Below are 21,003 nucleotides of genomic sequence, written 5' to 3'. Positions count from 1 at the left end.
TTGATTCTCCAGGGCCATAGCTGAAGAGAAGACACTAGTGCACAAAGGAGGAAGAGAATATACTGTGATCAGTCTTGGCATTCTCTTCCAATCCTGAGGACAAAATAGGTATGATGTTCTAAAAGTTGTTCATATGTTCTTCATAAAGCAACTTTGCTGGACAACAAGAGCACTTGGAGGGGGAAACATCAAAATGTGTGCAAGTGTGACTATTTTTTTCTATTTTTTTTTCTTCTGAATGTGAATTTTTGTTTTCAAATTTAATTTCTCTGTACAAAGTGCTGGCAATTTAAAAAATCAAAGTGAAGCAAAGTTTTTAAACGATTGAAACTTTTCAAGAAACTCGCTCATTTTTTTTTTTCTATTTCCACTAGCAATTTTCTAAATTTCATTTTTTCATCCCAGCAATATGAAAAAATAATAACAAATTACCAGTTTTATTGTGGAATAGAAGAACAAACTTTTCCTCTTATTTCTGTACTTGGGTGAACACAAGTGCAGATACACCCTGTTACCTACTGAGATAAGAGGAAACGGGACTAAGGCTTCCATCTCAGTTTCTCAGCTACCAGTAGGTCAGGGAGACAGAAGTAAAACAATTGTAATACACACTACAATGACAGAGGCAACATTACTCCTGGATTTCAGAGGGCTTCTTGAAAATAAATATTTTTGTGAAAGTGTTGAGTAAAAAAAAAAATTCTTCAGTCAAATATAGACTGAAGAATATTGACTTTCAAGCAGCCCTAGAAAGATGGCAGCATTCCTGCTGAGGGTTTTGACTCACAAACATACAGACAGATTAAAATAAGAGCCAAAGTTGTCCAATTTATTTGTTTCTCAGACTTACGTACTGCATAGACAGGTAAGCTGATAGAAATAAGCACCCTAAATCACTACAAATTATAGGCTGGTATATCAAGGAAACCAACAGAGATTTTGGTTTTCCTCAGTGTATCACAATAAATTACAATACAGCACGTATTCCAGGATCAGCTAAGCTACACATATAGTGGTATAAAGATTCTCCAAGGGAGAGAAGTGAAGCAGATAGAAGCAGGTGATAATTTCTGTAGCCTACATCTATGAGCCAGAACACCCTGCAGTAGTATGCTACTGTTCACTGAGAAGGATTTGGTAGACCTGTGACACAAAATCTGCTCTTCTGGGTACCAACTCATCACTTCACAAAACTGCTTCCTTCTTCTGACCTTCAAATATACGTTTTATCCAAATGCCTCTCTCATTTCCTGGGAGGGGTGGGAGCCGGGGCAGTGGGGAGGGGGAGTGGAGGGGAAACACACCAACTAACAAAACCAAATCTCTCTAAATCTGTATAGCTACTATAACTGCTAAAGGAGACAAGAGTAGTGAGTGATTTTTTCTAAGGATGGGATTGTCAAAGAGATGTTAGCTGCTGACATGCAATGTCAGAGCAAGGCTTGCAGGCTTTTCCATGGTGAGCATTAGTAAGCACCAGGGAAACAAAAGGAGTTTGTTTTTAATGTTTGGAATATTTCTCAGGTTCTGTTCTGAATCCCTTTGAACTTTAGGGCTAGCAACCTCTTGCTAGGTTTCAACCATGATCAAAACAAGCTAAATGAGACATTCTGAGTGGTTTCCATTTCAAAGCATTTGAAGGTTTTGCACCACGATTTTGATTCTGCTTAAGTAAATCTAGTAAAACACTAGAACGTCTTGTAAAAGTTGCAGAGAAAAGAAGCCTGTCGTTCAGCCTCACATTCCTCCTGCGCTGCCCTCCAACTCCCTAATTGTGTTCTGTCCCCACAGTCTGTCACAATGTCTCCACAGCCGCCCAGCCCCTGCAGGAACAAGGGGCTTGAGTCCAACTTTCATGGACTCCAGCAGAGGTTGCAGAGGTTCAAATACAGGTCTAGCTGTCAGCAAGTTCTGTTTCACATAAATTAAACTTTTATTGACATTTAATCACTACTGAGGTGAACAGAGCTAATTTGTTTCCCCTAAAGCTTCTTCTGTGTAAAGTCAGAATTTCCAAAATTTTTATTGTTTGGACAAGAAAAGTGGCAAACTGCATGATTCTTCTCATCTTTATGTTCCAGGAAAGGGTCTTGGTGAGAGAAAGGAAAGGAGACATCTGTGGTAAACATGGTTTGGAATAAGCTTCCGCTAAGAGTCTCTGGCAACAGATGAGAGCCTTCCACCACAATATCATTATTTCCAGTTAGCAAATTCAGATTTCATGACTGCTCTCTGGAGACCCCTGTCCTGCTACCATGAATCACCAGCATCGCTGAATGACCTTCTGCAAGTCCAACGGCAAGTTTGTTCCTTGCATTCAAGCAGAAAATAAGGCTTCATTAGCTACTCTCCATGTCAAAACCAGTAGCACAAGAAGTGCAAGGTTTATTACGCATTTATTTGCTGCAAGTACCACAGAAGCATAACCTAATTTCTCCTCCCTTTCTAACGTTATTTTTTTCTCCTTTAAATATTACCTGTACTACACCAGGAACCCCTAGTTCCAGCTGAGATCTTTGTCACATTGCAGTGAATGGTCTGTAAATGCACACAGTAAATCTTCACTATAGATTTAACTCGGACTTTAATTCACAGTTGTCCCATGCAGGGCTTGTGTCTGCACAGCTTAAACTAACAGGCCTGACTGAGATTCCCTGATTTATTAGGAAAGTCCCAGAAGCGATCAGCTACCTGCTCATAATTTGCACTAAGTCAGCTAGATGGAACTGGTATGGAAACTCGGTTGCTCTGGAGATCAAACCAGAAGACTGCATTGCATATTCACACAGCTCTTTCTTCAAGAAATCCCCTTTTCCATCTCTCTTTCTCTGTGTCAACCTCTCAGACACCCTATTCCTTTTCTTCCCATGCAGAGTCTTTATTTCTTGTCTCCTTTTCCTTCCTCCCACTTAAAGGCTTTCCCCTCCTTGCCATTGTCTCTCTTCTCTCCTAAACTTTTTTAGCAACAGCCTTTTTTCTTCTCTTCCCACTCCAGCTCTGCATTGACAGCTCACATCTGTTCTTTCCAAACCCTCATTAGTTGCTGGGGTTGCAACCACCTTTTCTGTCTTTTTCCTTTCACATACATAACATTATAGAGGTCTTGCTCTGTCCAAGAATCCTTGGTGAAATCTCTGTGTTTCTCCCCTAATTCTGGGCCTGTTCTGCCCTGGGCCCAGTGATCCTGCTTGAGCAATGGGGAGCTGCTGCTGTATCCAATCTCCTCCTCCCTCCAAAGTTGTGTTTGCAAAGGGATCTCTAACAATCAGTTGCCAGGCTGGAAGAGGAACCAGTACAGCTGCCCACCTTACACTCTTTCTCCTTCTACGCTCTGCACTTGAGGAGCCATTTCCTGCAAAACTGACTTGGAACTATTTGTAAATGAGGCCCAGAGGTATATGTGATACTTTTAACCTAGAGAGACTAAAAGGTGAGGAATGCAAGATGTTCCAGTTTCTAGAAACGCGCCTATCTTCAGCTCCTTCCAGAATTGACATAAGGAGCTGGCATTATGCTTAGTTCTCAGTCCCCACAGAACCTCTGCTGATGGAAAGAGACACGGTGAGGCAGCCACATGGGCTTTGTTCATTTCCCTTTTATCAGTCTCTGTCATGAACCTCTCCCGCCCTACAAACAATTGAAGTAACAGAATTTCATCTAAGGCTTTCCATCCCTTCTTTTCAAAGGCTCTGCTCTCTCAACACTGTCCAACACATCTGCAGACTGAGGTTCCCCTGGGTCAGCTGCCAGCCTGCACCAGGATAAGCCTGTCGTAAGTGCAGTGCTCTAACTGATCACAGTTGTGGTACACTAGCAGGAGGAGTGTGATCTGGCTTCTCTGCTTGCTAGAGACCCACCCAGAAACATAAGACAAAGTCTACTCCATAACAATATTTTGGAAAGTCTCTATAAAGTCTTCAATATCAGCTTTGAGTCAAGAAAATTGAAATCAGTTTGAGTTTGTTCTGCAAAAAGTACAGACTATTTCATTTTGTTGAACTGCTTCAAAACATTTCAAAGCATTTATCTGCCACCATATGGTTATATGTAACTTTGTATTTCAGATCACATTTTCTGTGTGATTTCAACAAAGTATTTCAGATAACATCAGGCAGAGAAAAACATGAAATGTTTTCATTTCTGAATGCTGAAATGTTTTGATTGAAACAATGGCAGTTCCAGATTTTTTTTTCAGACTTAGCAGAATGTAGTGTAATATTTTTCAGCATTTTATTTCAATTTGCAATGGAATTAAATGATAGCCTTTTCAGCTAAATTTTATAATGCAGCATTGTGACTAGAGGGAGGGAATAATCAGACACAGGACACATTTCCTCTCTCTTTTGTTTTCAAGTCCTTCAGTAAATTTGACCAAGGAGATTCACATTAGGGCTTAAAGACAGTTTGAAAACTGATGTCTATTTTCACATTGCAGAGAATTAGCATGCTAATTAGGTAGAGTATAAACTCCTGTCTGCATATTTTTTCAGTGAACAGTCTTGAAAATCCAATAATATTAAAGCAACAGTAGGGTTAGGTTTTGGCTTTTTTAGTGGACTAACCCAATACTTGTTGTCAATGTTTTACCACTGAGGCATCAGATTAGGCTTTTTGAGCCTGCTTTTTTTTCAAAATCACATTCACTAATGCTTCTGAACAGTCTACAATGATTAGGAGTTATCCTCATTTTAGCCCTGTTTGCCAAGGGAATACTGAACCCGTCCTGGAGACATGAAGCAACCAGCTTATGGTCAGTAATTGAATTTCTATTCTCTAGAATGGAAGGGCAGACTCCATTCATAATTCTTTCCTTTATATTTTGAACAGGTTTCAGCTTCCAGAATTATTTACTTTATGTATTTTACCCACATTTAAAAATAAAATATAGAAATCTCTTCATTATATAGGTGAAAACTTTTGTTTGCTTTTTGTTAAATATTGTGATCAAAGCATTGAGATGCAGTGATTTTCTTGCATAGGAAAATGATCACGGTGACTTGTGCCATCCTGTTAACACCTGAGTTATGGTGCAAGTGGAAAGACAAAAATTCCTCCCCTTATCTCTTCACCATCTCACCTGGCCTTGAAAACACCTATTTTGCTCTTTGAAAGTAGTTCATAAATATGCTCTTGGCAAAGATCCTGGAGCACAGGTTGTTTTAGACGAGACTTCTGACATAACTTCAGTAGAGGGAGCTGTTTTACCGGCTAAGGAGGAGAGGGAAGGTTGGCATTCCTATCTTGGTAGGTACGAAGGAGCATTTTCAGAATGAAGTACATCAATTATTCCCTTTGACAGCTTCATCATTCTATTATTCTAGACTATCTGGACTATTACTATCTGTAGGCTGTAATTAAGCGCTGATTTCTGTTGAATACTAACACCTTACACTTTCACCAGTACAAATACGTAAAATGAGATAACAGAGTAAGAAAAAGCGTTTTTCTCTCTTACCCCACAAGCGAATGCTGTAACATCCAAGTGTCTGATACTCAAGGTACCAGCTGTCAGATATCAACCTAGAGGTGCTCATCACCTAAAGAATGGAACAGCTTCACAATGAAACTGTGCCACACAATGAGACCAGTTTCTACAGGTGTTTTCCTGATCATGGAACGCCTTTCTGTGGGCAAAGACCTGTGCTTTGTGGAGAGCTGCAAAGAAATCAAAATATGATGCAAGCACAAACATTTTATAGTTGTAGAGGAGGAGAGGTTGTGTAACCAGCTACTGCACAGAGGCAGCTCAGAGATCACCACTACTATAGCAGTATACTTCTCCAGCTAATCACTTTGTTTTGCCCTTAGGACTGTGAACTACTACCATCCCTAACAATGCAAGATATCAGAAAGAAGGTGATACAGAAAGGGCTTGCAAGAAGCTCCTTCTTAGTGCATTGCATTTGATTCACAAATGCAACAGGTGGGTGAACTTCAGTATGTAAAAGAGAAGAAGTGCTTCTAGTGTCAAAGTACTACGTGGGATCCTTTATCTTCTGTTTCTCTGATGTAGTAATTTTATTTGGGTTCCTTACTTCTTAAGCTGGAGAAATAAACAAAAGTGGAAAAATCTCTTGTGGAAACTGGAAAAAAAAAAAATCTTGACATTACGTTCAAAGAATGTTGTAAAACTCATCTTCGGTATCAAACAGTGAGCTTCCAGTGAGGTTCCACAGCCCACCTGTGTCCTGGCCTTCCTAAAATGGGATTCTGCAGAGATGAGGATTCCCTCTCCTTTCCTTATAAGAAAATGCCAGAAGCTAAGCTCTGAAGGAATGCACTCAGCCTAAAGAATATGTAGGTAAACAGTATACTGTGGGGACACAAAGTTCCATGTAAATGTATCATTCTATACATTTGGGAATGCATGATCTGAGTGTCTATAGAGGTGGTATCTGTTCATTTCAGATATGGTGAAAGAAAAATAACACCATGTGAATTGATGCTTCCACTGATAAACTGAAGATGTTACCTGCTTTCCACAAGTGTTTGGGTATACCCTGGAACTTGCTTTCAGAAATTATGCTAGGTAGTTTGGAATTTATAGTACTGCATCTGGTTCTTGATCCAGCCTTAGATTGTTCCAGCTCTGATACCTTTTGAAAGAGTCTGAGGACCTCAATTAGAAAGGCTTTTTGCAGGGTACTGTGATGAAAGCCTGAAGTCCAAGAGTGATAGGGGCTTCTTTGGTTAACTCGGTAGATTAGGTACCAGAAAAGCAAAGTGTATAATGTGTCTTACTCACCAGACAGTTGGGGATTTGCCTTTATATATAAAATCAGAGGCCAATGGAATTTGCTGCAAGCAGTATGTTAAGAACAACAACCCTATTCTGATTCATTCACATGCAGCGCACTTGATGCTATTAAACTGTGCTATCATAAATTGATAAAAATCAACTCTTGGATAAAAAGCAGTGTGATCAATCCAGGATAGAAGCAAAATAGAAAAAGACTTGGAGAATAGCTGGAGAGGCATTCCTCTTTGTTGAAGTATTGCCACTTCGATCCTCCTGGTCTCCTCTCCCATTTCTGGGTGTCAGAACAGTGTCAATGGCCAAGAATACTTTTTTTGTATCACAAGCTGGCTGGTAGGATATACCTTTCTTCCTGGAACCAGTCATAGAACGATAATCCAGGATTTTGTCTGCACTGCTGCAATACATCTACCTGTGACCAACTGCACATGGGCCACCCAGGAGCTCCAGCTGAATCAACAATGCATAGAAATTTTGCCTCTTTCATGTTAAGGGAAAGACAGATGACAACACATTGCACTGAGGCTTCTTGCTACATGTTGGACTCACTTAAAGGCACTGACATCGATCTCAAATAAGATATTTGCTGACAACTAATGATAATAACCACCAGTGAAACTGGTTAGGCCCTGCAGGGAGAAATAGAGCTAAACCAGGAGACTTGTGTTTATTGTGTGGTTTTCTTAGAGGTCAGGAGGGTCCAGAGATGTTATGCTGTGTTCTGTGATGAACTGGAATTACATTAAAATTTTAGATCAGGGATCCTATTAACTACTACAAGGAGATATGTGAAGGGACTTCTGTTAACAAAACTGAATTTGATGATTTAGATTAAATTCCGCAACATGTTTAGTCTGAAATAGGTATAGATTAAAAAATTCAAGACATATGAAATATTTTGGATTTTACTTTAAAAAATATGGTATTTTTCTAATTTTTCACTTCTGAAAGTGCTACCTTTCAAAATGACCTTAAGGGTTACATGCTTTCAGCCAAATTAAGACCTTTAAAACAAAGACTATTTGCACCACTTTACTGCATAGTCTCTGGGCAGTGGATGTTCAGAATGTGGTTTGCTTCTAACCCCACCCTTCCTGACCTGCTCCCTCCATTTATGGCATTTTCCTCCCTTGATGTGTACATGGTGCCAGAAATCCATGTGCTTCCTGCTTCCTGCCACCTACAAAAAAGGTAAACCACAGAAACCTCCACATGCACAAAATTAATACAAAATAAATTTGGTTGTTCACATATTTTTCTAATTCTTTTTTGGCTTAGTTGTTCTAGGTAAAATTATGAAACAAAAAGGACAGACTCAAGCTGAAATGACTAATTGCTGTGCTGTACAGCCTGAGTTGCATCTCAGGCTGGTGTAAAACTGGAGTGACTCCAGCAGAGTCCAAGAACCAGTTCCAGGGACACTATACATACGCCGCTGGGGAAGTACAATGATGCACTTATGGCTTTGGGCAGCTTGACTCCTCCTCTCCTGTGAGCTAAAAGAAAACAGAAAAGCTGGGCAGGCTGCACACAGTTTCCTAGCAGTTACCTACATTATTAAAATGCTGTTCAAAGATAACAAATCTCTAGCCAGAAGTGTTCCAGCTTGACAGACATCAGAGAACTCAAGAGACAAAGATGATAAATTAGATACTTCATTTAGCTTCCCCTTGTAAAACACTCCAAGAAGCCTCACACAACAAAACCTTCCAGACCTTTTTCAAAGGACTACTGTATAGCCAACTAGCTCTTGTTTTCTAATCCAAGTGTGTGCTCTTTCACTTGGCAGCTAACATCCTATTGATATTTAGAGGCCAGAAATCCCGACCCTCACTCCATTTCTAAGATATTTACACATTTGCATGATATAATAATTCTTCCTCAGATCAGCAAGAATTTCTACCAGTAGATGCCCTTCTCTCACCATTCACAATATTCTTTGAAAACAGCTTCTCAGTTTATTTTTTAAAATTATTGCTATTTTGATCATGTACAGCCCAGAACAGAGGCTCAAATTTACATTTACATGTTTTACTTAAATCAATCTCTGTTCAGCAAAACATGTCAACATATGCTTAATTGTAAGTATTCACTGAAAACCTTTGCAGAGCACAAAAGGACTGCTGGAATGGGGCCTGCCTCCAGTACTGTTTGTACAGTCTCTGTGATACGGACATTTCTAGCGCAATTCCTGGGTATTCAGGCTGATTCATTTCACACCAGAGCTTTACCGTTAATACTCCAGCCCTCCACAAGAGATAAACATCAGCCGTGCCATCTAGATCTAAGGCAATATTTAAAAAGAAGCAACAAGTCAGAGCATACCCTTGCAGAGATTTGTGTACCAGTTTTTCTTTTAGTCTTAGCTGGATTTTCAGCTCCAGCTGAAGCACAGCCAGGGAATGCTGCCCTTTTGCCTACCTGTCTGTTGGCATCACAGCAAGAGCATTAAGCCTCTGCCACTTTGCTGTGCCACACACACATTGCAAATGCATGAAGTGAAACAAGTAACTCACACCCAGACATCTACACAGAGTTCCATGAAGTGCATAGTCTCTGGTGAAGTACAGAGCTTGGAGGCTTACTGGTGTCTCAACTTTACATGATGCACGGCTTGAAATTATTTTTCCTCCTTGCAAGGCCTTGGTTTCTTTGAGCAAGTAGTCCTGCTGATTTGCAAGCATATTGTTCTCTTTAGAAAGGTGAACTCAAAATATATTTCAATATGATTTTCTGGAACGGGAAGAAAAAGCCTCAAGCCAGCCTTTTGTGTAGCACTGTAGCACTTTATATTAGCATTTGTAACTTGTATGTGAAAAAGATTGTGTATACACAGTTTCATTCTTGTATAAAATTACACCCTTGGGGAAAAGAATATTAAGTTCCATAATTTCTAAGAAATAATTTGCATGTAAAAATCCCAGGAAATTGAACTGACAACAAAACCCTTTAATCAGACTCAATAATATTATCTGTATTTTAAACATCAGTTATTATCTGGTCTATAATTCTGTTTGCATGTACAGATAAACTGTGTATTCTGTCAGGCAGCATGTAGCCTAGTGGATCCTAATTAATCACAGACCAACAGATAAGCAGGATAAAATCACAGCAAAATCTCTACCTTGGAGGAAGCTTTTAGCTGCACTCAGTTTTAGAAAAAAGTTGCTGACAATATCTCGTTTTTAATCAGTACTTAGAAAACACCTCTGCCCCAGGTCTTAAGTCATGCATAATTCTGGTTGCTGCAAACTAGACACATTTCATTGTGAAATTTTAACTTTATGACTGTTACGTGCTCCTCAGGCCTGAGCTCTGAAGAGACCAATCTGGTAACTTTCATTAGTAATCAGGTAAAGTTCAAAAGATCCTGTTGATCATTAGGAAGAGGTGACAATGTGCAATTCCATCACAAATTTAAAAATAATACTGAAATAACTTTAGTGGCAGTATAAAATTTCATGGACGGTTTATCCTTGCAACTCACTGCTGCCACTTCCATGCTTAGCCTCCAGCTCTCCCACACTCTCCCGTAATAATCTCAATCCTCACAACTTCCATTCACCCTCCAGCCACATATCACTGCTAGTGTAGGGAATGGATGATGAAATATAACCTCTCCAAACGTACCTTGAGTTCACTGATATTAGCAACTGTTGAATACTCACCCTCCTGGAGACAGCGAGCAAGCATTTGCCTTCATTGCTGCCATCTCTTTAGAAGAGGAATTATTGTGTGCATACATCCCATCTTCCTACCCCCAACACCAACTACATCCCTGCGGTGATTTCTGGAAAGACTTATCTTGAGAGGTCAGCTCCCTGACCTTGAGAGGTGCTACCATTTCAGGTTCAATCTTGTGTTTGGGAATTCTTGCAACTAAAATAAATAAATACGTAAATAAATAGTCTCAAATCCGTACAGGACTTAGAACTGGTGACGTTAGTAAAACATGAAGCTGTTCAAAACTTCTCCATAATCTTGAACAGACCTGTAGATCCATAGCTATGGAGGGGCTTGAGCAGTTCTAGCAAAGAGGAGCTCAACAGCACCAGCAGCTATGAAAGTGTGGATTTCCCAAGATGCAAAAGAGAGCACACCCCCTGACACCAGGGTTAGTCTGTTTTTTCAAATATTCACAGCTGACAATACTGTCAGATGGCCAGGACATGGGGAAATGTCCCCAGCAGGGGCAATCCAGAATGCATCAGCTGATTTATTTTTTCACTTGCCAGCGAAAAAGCAGCAAATAGAAGGCAGTGGTGAAGAAAACAGTAGTGACTTGCTGCCTACATGCAGATTCCAACAAACCATAATGAGATACATGGGTTGCAAGAATATAAGCAGATCAAAGAAAGGGAAAGATACCCATTCCGGGATGTACTGCCATGATTTTAAAGAATTTTGCTGACAATATATCTGCAAAGGAGGTGAAGAACATAATTTCCACTTGATGAAGCTGGATTGATTAAGGTTAAAAGTACTCCAAGGCAGAACTAAGAATAAGCACAGGAAACCCTGTTTGACTACATGAATAGTTGTATAATAAATATAACAAACATGTATACATACATGTACATATGTATATAAATGTATGGTGAAGACAGTGAAGTGGCATCAAGTGCATTACACAATTGATCAAGCATCAGCAGATAACATAGGAAAAGATGTGAAAGGGTGTCCAGACTTGACTTCTAACATGGTTCTTGCTGACTCCCTTTGCAGTCTCTGGGGCCATCAGTCTGTCTGCAATGGAATGTTTCCAGCAGCTGGGAAACCTGAGAACACCAGCCCCAGCAGTCCCAGGACTTAGAGTGGCACTCGCTTCTCCAGAGAGCAATGCGCTACAATGCAGAGACCCAATGAAGTGCCCCAGCAGTTAAATTATGGAGGATGTCAACTTCCTGACCTCTCATCTTGTGTTCTAAACTCCACCGTCATAGAATAAGCCATTCAAAAAACTACTCAAACCGTTGTAGTAGTGACCATTATTACTGTGGTGTTTGGGGTTGCCCAAATTATGTTATGGGAGGGAGGAGTAGATGGAAGGAAAGAAGAGAAATGCATACAGTTCATATAAACTAACTCAGACATAAGAAATGAAAAACAAGACACTCATCTACTTTTTGCTCTTTGGGTATGATGATTGTTTTTTTCACAGAAACTATTTGTCAAAAATCTCAAAGTGCAGCATTGTTCCAACAGAAACATTTCACAAACATCTATTTGGAAAACTTTTCCAGCAAGAATATTGACATTTTTCTTCTCCTCCCATTTAAAATTTTTTCAACTAGAAACGGCACTTTGCTTGAAAGGTAATTTCATTTCATAAAATTAAATTTTAAAGCCTTTTAGGAGATTTAACACATAATTTGATTCTAAAATAATAATCTCCCCTTTTACAATTAATGTTAGAAAAAAAGCTGGGGGGGGGTTGCAAACAGATTTTTGTTTTGGTTCATGGGAAAACAAACAAACAAACAAACAAAAACCAACTAAACAAATAATTCACAGGTCTAAGCAAGTTATTTGGGTTGAGCGGCTCTCATTTCCTATTGCAAAGTATCCTACAGTCCAGTTTTTTGAGTAGGCAAATGGGTAACTTCAGAACACAGCATATAGCGCTAGCTGCTATCATGCATTAACGCCACCATACCTGAACCCTGACAACTACATTTTATAAGTGGATCTTTACATTAGATCTTTGTGAAACCACAGAATCCCTTTCCCTTCCAGGCTCAATATACAGCTTAGTCAAGGTTTTGGCTATCTGTTTCATTTAATTACATATCCCTTGATTTATGGTTCAGGAAAGGCTGTAAATGAGGACATCATATTTGCAATCCAACCTCAAAATGTTTTCAAAATCAGCACAAAAATCCTCACATGAAGTCTTATGAAAACAATCCCCTGGGGAACCACACACAGTGCAGCCAAGTTAGCTTCTGTGTTTACCGAACAGGAGAGATGAATGGATGACTCTGATTTTTTCCTAAGTGTGCAAATAAGGAGCATTAGACTTGCTTATCCTGAAGTGTTTACCTTCATCTGTCAGTGTTGGAAACTGAACACGTGGCTTTGTGCCCCAGGGGAGGGACAGGCCAGGAGATGTAAGGCTGAGTTAATGTGGCTTGGCAGAACTACATGGTACCAGAAAGGCAGAAGAAGGCAGATTGTCAATTAACAGGGGTAGTAGGCACCAGAAATCATAAAACAGAGTTTCTAGATGCTCTGTGAACCCACCTCAGTCAGACATCAGAGCCTCTAATGAGCGTATAAAACAACAACAACAACGACGACGACGAAGAGGCAAAATCTCTAACGAAATACACACTAAAATCCTGCTCCCAGCATACCTGAATTTTGGGGCCATTACATCCAAGGCCTGCCTGAGGCTCGATATTTATCAAGTGACTTGTTATATTAATGGTGGAAGAAATTCCATCTTTAAGCTTTCTGTTCCATAAGTGATTCAAGGCACAGGATTGATGTGGCCAGTGACATACAAAACAGCAGCATGTCTGAAATTCCCTTCACCCAGAGCTGTGGCAAGGTATGTTGTGCGCTCTGGTATGACAATGAGACTCCTGGATGTAGAGCTAGCCTAACAAAGATCCCAAGTAGAAATAAATCTCAAATAATTATTACATGAAAAGCAATTCTAAGGGAAGTTCCAGGATATGGGATAAAGATGGAGACAGAGTCCTGTAGGATATGTAATCTTGCATTATCTGAGGCATATCTTGGTTCATAGACAGGCAAGCTTTAAAACCCTATGGGACCACTATGATCTTTTATACAAATCCACACAATGATTTACTCATAATGTTATAGCATGTGGCTAATCTGTAGTGTACCTTTCAAAGTTAGCATGAGTGTCTTTCCAAATACTTGCCAGGATAGAAAATGCACCACACTTCTGACAAGTTATTGCATTAGTGAATTATATTCTGTTATATAAACTGTTAAAATATTTTTTTACTAACAGATTAAAACAGAAATCTCTCCCTCTTGTGGGTGTTTTGTTTTGACTTATCTAAGATTAATATTTTGAGCTTCTTAAGCCTTTTGATCTAAGGCAGGTGTTGAAGACTTTCAGTCATTCTTTTCAAACTGTAAGGGACTGGAAAAAGAGACGCAATATCCTTGAAAGAATCAGCACGACCGTTAGTCACACTTGGAACTGGTCAATATATTTATATTTTTTTCAGCTAGCAATATTTTGTTGGGAGTTACGGATTCACTCTCACTCAGTTCAGTGGTTGAGGTGAATTTCAAGCAGGAAGTTCAGGTCCAGGATGGAATTTCTGATCTAACCACAAAAACAGCTTTTAGCACAGGCAATAGTCTGTAACGGGGCAGTCACATGCATAAAGAAAAATTACACTGAAGTTTCTCCTCTAGGACAAACACATCAAGGATGTGAACTTGGGTCTCACAAGTCTTTAGTAAGGTTTCTTGGATAGGCTATATTGGAATGTTTCCTTTGCACAGCAATGCACCACAAAAATAGACTTTGAAATTTCTATTTTTAAAAAACAGTTCTTATTTGCTGATCAGTCCCAGATATTTCGGTGAAGGTTTCACTAGGTTTATAAATAGAAGTAACGAACTTCTCTTATCCTACTTGCCATTCCTGTGACTATATTCTGGCAGCAAGCGGAGATTTAAAACAGAAAGTTTAAAACAACTCTTTCACTGCAAAGGTTTTCTCAAGAAAAATATCCTTTTTATTTTTCTTTCTAAAAATCAAATCCACTGTTTCTGCCTACGTCGTTCTGCTCTAAATCACTGGATCCACATCTCCCCCAGAAAGAAGGGAGAGGAATCTTGTCATTCGCACAGTGGATCGCTCACCCTTAGGTTGACAGGAAAACTTAAGCCCTTTTCATGTGGCTTACAAAATGGCTTACGGGCAGGAGGTGCAGAACAGAGGCCAGAGAGTGTGATGGCCAGTGTAAACCTCCCTGAAGTGCCAAGCACTGTACTGAGTGCTGTGCAGAGGCTTTGCACATGGTAGTCTCGAAATGGAGGCACCCTGCTTCTGTTCTCACACACTCTTTATTAAATGGGCTTTTGTTAGGCTTATAGTTAAGATTAATGCAGCTCAAGGAAGTACCAGCTCATTGACTCTTCATTCGATGGGTAAATTTCAAAATTGGGCAAGTAATTAGAATATCTCACCCCCTACAAATTGATGTATTCCTGAAGTTCAGAGAACTATTCAATAATAAACAGCTGTTGCTGATATTAAAGTTATTTCCCACATATTGAAATGCTTTTGATTCAGATATACAGGAAAAATTATGGTTACTCTGAGACAGGAAAAGCTATATTTTACCATTCCCTTCGTACCAGCCACTGTGGGGCAAAGGCCTACATAAACGCCATTTTTTGTATTTGCATTCATACTGTCTTCCTGCATATAAAAGTTTGGGTCTAAAGTCTGTCCTCATCTCTTTTTCTTCGTTTGTAAAAGGACACAGAACCCACACTGATCTAGGCTCTTACACCTGCTAATTCACACCCTGCCTCGCCCTCTCATGACAAGAGAAAACTGGGAGATGGCTTCCTCTGTGCTGTACCTGCCTGACATCAGGAGCAATTTAGTCTCCAAAACCCTTTTTTATTTCAAAGTAGCAGTGGTAATAACATCAGGTGCATTTAAAAGCACTCTGCAGTTTCAGGTGAATGTCATTGATTCCTGCATCTCATAAAACAAAAACAAGAACAGCAAAAGCACATATATCACAGTACTTAGAAGTCTGGGTACTTGTTTCTGACTCTTTCAGGAGGAGAAAATATTACTTTCAGAAGTCCAAGATGTGAAGAAAGTAATCTCCAAACTCCTTGTGCTCAAAAGCCTTGTAGTTCTTTTGGTTATCATGAAAAGCAAATTTCCGGATTTTGGGGGGGTTTTATTTCTGATTTGGGGATTTGACAACACTACATGTATTTTCCAAGTAAGGAAGTGAAAAATGCATTCAGTAAAGGTCGCTTTTGCTTGTTAAACCTCTGTGTGCCTTATGGAGGTCATCCTCCCCATCCCTGTCATCATATAGTCTCTGCTACGCCCCTGACTGTGCTGCTTGTAACCTCTTTGGCTGAACCAGCTGCCTAATGAACTTGCAAGGAAACGCCAGAATACGTTGCCCCCCGGGAATATGCTGGATTCTGGCATGCTATTCCAAAATTCCTAACTCAATCACTTTCCAAACATGCTTTTCAACAGCCTGAAGACTCTATTTGATTGCACAGCCTATTAGGGTCCATGTAGTACAACCTACCAGATTTTACATTGACCTCCTGACATCTCTAGCACCGTCTGTTTGATTGGTGGGCCACAACAAGCGGGGTGGGGGGAAAGCACTGAAGAAATTTAATAAAATATCTTTCTCTCCCACTCATGAAGTTCTGCAACTTTGAAACAGCTTGTTCAAATAACTTCAAATTTGGTCTAATTATCAACTGTCTGCAGCCTGCTAGTGCCAAATTTGAAACTCAACAGAGTAAGAATGGAAGTGCCTTAGCAGAGATGCCGGTAAAAACTTGATTTATAGAGGAAAGAAAATTTTGTCTTTACCTAAAGAGTATGAGACTGTGAGTTAGACTTACAGGGTCGTATTCACTATATCCTCCATGTAACAAATAAAAAAACCAGATAATATACCCAGTCCCACCAAGTTACCTTCTGAAGACATAACAAGAGATTGTTTCCAGCAGTACAAATACATAAGATGCACAGAGGAAAGAAGTATTCATTTATTTTTACATCTAGGCACAGGAAGACCAAGTGAATTATCCGTTGTCACTGAAGGAACGGAATTAAACTCAAATCTTTTGAATCCTATGACAGCTTTATCTGTTTTCAGGTCCATGTGCATCTTTTCCTTCACATTTATCAGTATTTCTAAAGAAATTAGAGATCTTTTGAAGAAAAAAGTGAACAAAACAGAATGTATTCTTACCTATACTACAGTGTAAACATACATTTATAAAAGGGGTAGAAAATACTACATGCAGATGATTCAGAAATTATAAGTATTTCCCACATTTCCAATTGATTCACCTTTTTAGAAGTCGGTGAACTGATCTTTGTGGGTATTGCAGGGCTTGCATGAGCTGAAACTTTATTAAAGTTTCCAGAGGAATGAATCCACTCCCTTTTTGACCCTAGAGATATCTGTATCCTAACAACTACACAAAACAATAGTGAACTGTGACTAAACGTGAATGGCAGTGTACTGCTGACAAGCTTTGACCATTAACATTTTTCTTTCTGTTTAACTCAGCAGGCGCAAGGCAGCGAACAGAAGCCGTCTGCTGTTATGAGCACTCACAAGCATTTCATTGTGAGCACCCAAAAGAAAATGGGCACAATTGTCTCTGAGAACGCTACTTTCTAGGTTTTCATTATTTCTTTACAGATTAATTGTGGATAAATGCAAACAGCATTTTTAGAAACAGGACACTTTCTTCTGTTGAGATCTTTGAAGCCTGTAACCCAAGCAGGTGAAATAATTGAGACATACAAGGCAAACATCTGCTGTGCAATTGTACTAATATGATTAGTTTTGCCACGGTGATACTAAAAGAAGAGTATAGTCCTTTTATAGCTTAATTGATCACATCTAGATGTTTGATGAAGTCAGAATGTAATAGGAAAGCTGCTGCAGGGGTCAAGCGACTCCCCTTTATACTAATACGTAGCCACACTTTTAACTGATATGCTGAACCATCTCAGACTTCAGCAGGGTGTGGGGGGGCATAGAGCCCAGGTCTCTTCCTTCGGGTGAAATTACTAGCTACTCTGCTATATAAAAGGCACGTCCTGTTTTGCTTGCAGTTGTGTTTTAAAAGAAAACAACAAGTCCTGATCAGGTCTCTGGAAAAAGACTTGTAGGTGCCTACATTCAGAAGACAATTCATGGCACTGGATGCTGAATGGAAGGAAGAACCTGTGTGCTGCCTAGAATAAACTTCTGTTTCAGAGAGGGTTCCATGCTTAATACTTCCAAATTCTTACTTTATGTGGTTCCCTACTCCTAGTGCTGGGTGCTTTGATTCCCTTTCTGAGACACCTACCTTGACCCACCTGTTGTACCAAGAGCTTTGGCACTTAACATTAAATTCTGGATTCCACCAAGGGGAGTTGGCACTTACATTTAGGCATTACAACACCTTCCTTTTGGGTGTGCAAGCCTGGGAATTCTTTCTGCACATTGACCTCCTGTAATCAATGAGACCAGTGGTTGTTACTTCCCTCTGTAACATTACAGGATCAGTCCACAAAAACTATTCCGGACAAATGAATCAGTTAATAAAGGGGCACTCCTAAAAATATTGTTACACATTTCTGTGTCTATGGGCATGACAGGAATCAGATTAGACTCATATTTTCGCTCTTGTAAATCAATGTTATCACTGAATTTGGTGCAGATGTGCTGATTTACACCTGATGAAAACCTGGCCAGTAATATCTATTAAAACAATTATCTTAGGAGAGGAATAAAGACTGTACAGCAATATTTGCCTGTAAGAAACCTGCTTCTAAATATCATGATGTAGTTCTCTGGATTGTTACTGGAGGGTCCTACAGTACTTAAGTATAAAGGGGCAATTTTAAAGTATAAAAATTTAAATAAAGAGAAGCAAAGCCCATGCTCAGTGAATTATGGAGAGACTGTGAAAGGTGGTAAGTGTGAGAATCCAATCCCTGCTCATAGAAAGAGCCCTACTGTATGTTCCTACAAATATTGATGTTTGAAATCCAAAGCACATGTGATGCATTAGTGTGAAACAGGGATTACATACATGCTGCTCTCTGCCCTGCAGTTCAGGAAAAGTCCTTATGTAACAAAGAACTGAAAGACTTATGAAGGAATCCAACGGACTGTTATTGTGTAAAAATAGCAGTGCTCTCCAAAGTCAACTCACAGTTGCTCAAATGTATGTCGGTATGTGTTTTGTTTTCCAATAGGCCTGAGAGAGAAGGAGCTCCATTCATGTCAGACCCTGTTAATCTCATACCTACAGCTCGGACTATGTGAATGAAACAGTGACTTGGGAAAGCCACTGCTTTTCTTTCCAGTCAATTCTCAAACATATAAAACTTACCGCAGGAGATCCAAACACACTCAAACAATAACAGGCAATTTTGCCAATTACAGAAACTACTTGTAGGTAATAAAAATGGAACTTTTCATCCAACTAGGGGCTCTGATTTTGGGTGTTGGAAAATTAAGAATGATTTCAGGATGCTTCCTTCATCTGCTTTTCTCAATAGCCATTTGAATCCTCTAAATTTTAATCATACACTATACGAATGCCTGGAGCAATTCTTGATTTAAGAATTGGAGGGGAAAAAAAAAAAAAGGAAATTTAAGAACAAAAATCTATCAAAAGGTAACAAGAGAGCTCTGAGGTTGTGTAGTTCTAGCATGTTATAGATGAAAATAATTTTGTTTTAGTGGGTATCCAAAGAACAGGATGAAGCTCAGAGTTTATCATATGTCAAATTCCATGCTCTTTTCAAACTAAGCAAGGCTCCCATTAACTTAATGGCAATTCAGTAATAGTCGTGACTGCCTAGGAAGTGCTAAACAGGAGCCACAGAGAGACCTTCACATCAATTTCAGATACAGGCAAATGCTCACTTCCAGCACTTTGGAGTGGTTTGTGTTACTCATCACACCATATCCCACATGTCAAAATCCCACCGCCCCTAAAGAATATTACTCCTATAGAAATAATACCTTTGCTTTTGAGAATTTCTCAGAAACTTCATGGAAATCCTTGGCTCTGTTTCCGTTGTCCAGTAAAACATGACTGGTACTGTCACCTGCAAAGTTTAATACAGTGTATAATTGTGTATCAGTATGACAGAATGTTTTAATTCACTTTTGTTTCTGTAGCCAAGCTAGCAGCACCATTTATGCTTCTAGATCACCTAAACCCCAGTGATATGGTGTTGGTATGGAAAAGTCATAGGACATGTGGGAGAATGAGGCCTCTGACTCATCTAGAGATGGAAATTTGGAATGAAAGAGCAAGAGTCCTTGATGCTCCATCCAAATAAATCAAATCTGATGTGCTTTAATTGAAGAGTCAGGGTGGAAACTATTCTGACTCTGTCTGGATTTCCAAACGGAAATGAAGGTCAGTATCTTATTTGCAGCTCAACTGTGCTGCTTGGTCACAGCAGTCCCATAACAGCAACTGTTCAATCACATCTTTTTAGGAAAGGAAGGTGCAATCCATGTTATTGCTGCAACCAAGGAGCAGAATAAGCATGCCATGTCTGAAGACATCAAGACCTACACAGGTAAAAGATTTAAGAAACAAGTCCTGGTTTTCATTCTGCTTCCCCACAGACCACCAATTTCTTCGAGAATGATCTTGATGACAGATTTTACATTTGATTACACTTCCAAATAATTGTTATAATTAATGCAAATTTTGCAAAAGTATAGAGCAAAAAACTGCAGGATGGCATGACCCACTCAATAAATTCTCCTACTGGAATAAGATCAACATTCTGGAAATTTTCCAGCAGTATTTTTTTTTAAGAGCAAAAGTTACCATGCTTTCAATCACCATTATGTAAGAATATTGAGTACTTATACTGAGGAGCTCTCCGAAACATTGGTTTGGTATTAAAAAAATACCGGAGTATTTCATAATGCTGGGAAATATATGTTATATACAATACCAGTTCTGGTCTTGACATGGGACTCTCCAGATAAGACTATATAACTTCATCAATCAAGAAGTCACAGTTGTCTTAAAGCCTCATTTGGGGTTTCATGGAAATCACACAGAATTTAGGGTTTTGCATGAAGTACTGTGTGCCAAAGAGAAAGTATGCAGGAAAGGAATTATCAGAGCAGAAAGTAACCAGCTTTGCTTTCACAGCAAAAGGCAACTGTAAATTGAACTCTATTACAGTTGGCTTTTTCTACAAAGCACAAAGATTTTATATTCCTCATAATTTGCCCTGGATGTTCACATCCATCTAACTGTTTCTGAAAACCTAGTAAACTTTTAGTCTCCATGACATCTGTGCCAACGAGTTCTTCCGATCAACTATCTGTTACATAATTTTTACTGTGCTGCCTTTTGATCCCTGTTTTCAAAGTGCTGTCCAGTATATTTTCACTAACTTCTTCCCTAAACTTTTGCCAGGCCTTTCTTTGGTCATTGCCTCCTGAATTTTACAAGTCTAAGATCTTTATAGCTACATATAG

This window comes from Caloenas nicobarica, chromosome 7 (genome assembly GCF_036013445.1).
Source record: "Caloenas nicobarica isolate bCalNic1 chromosome 7, bCalNic1.hap1, whole genome shotgun sequence".
In the NCBI taxonomy this organism is placed as follows: Eukaryota; Metazoa; Chordata; class Aves; order Columbiformes; family Columbidae; genus Caloenas; species Caloenas nicobarica.
Note: the sequence above shows the minus strand (reverse complement) of the source record.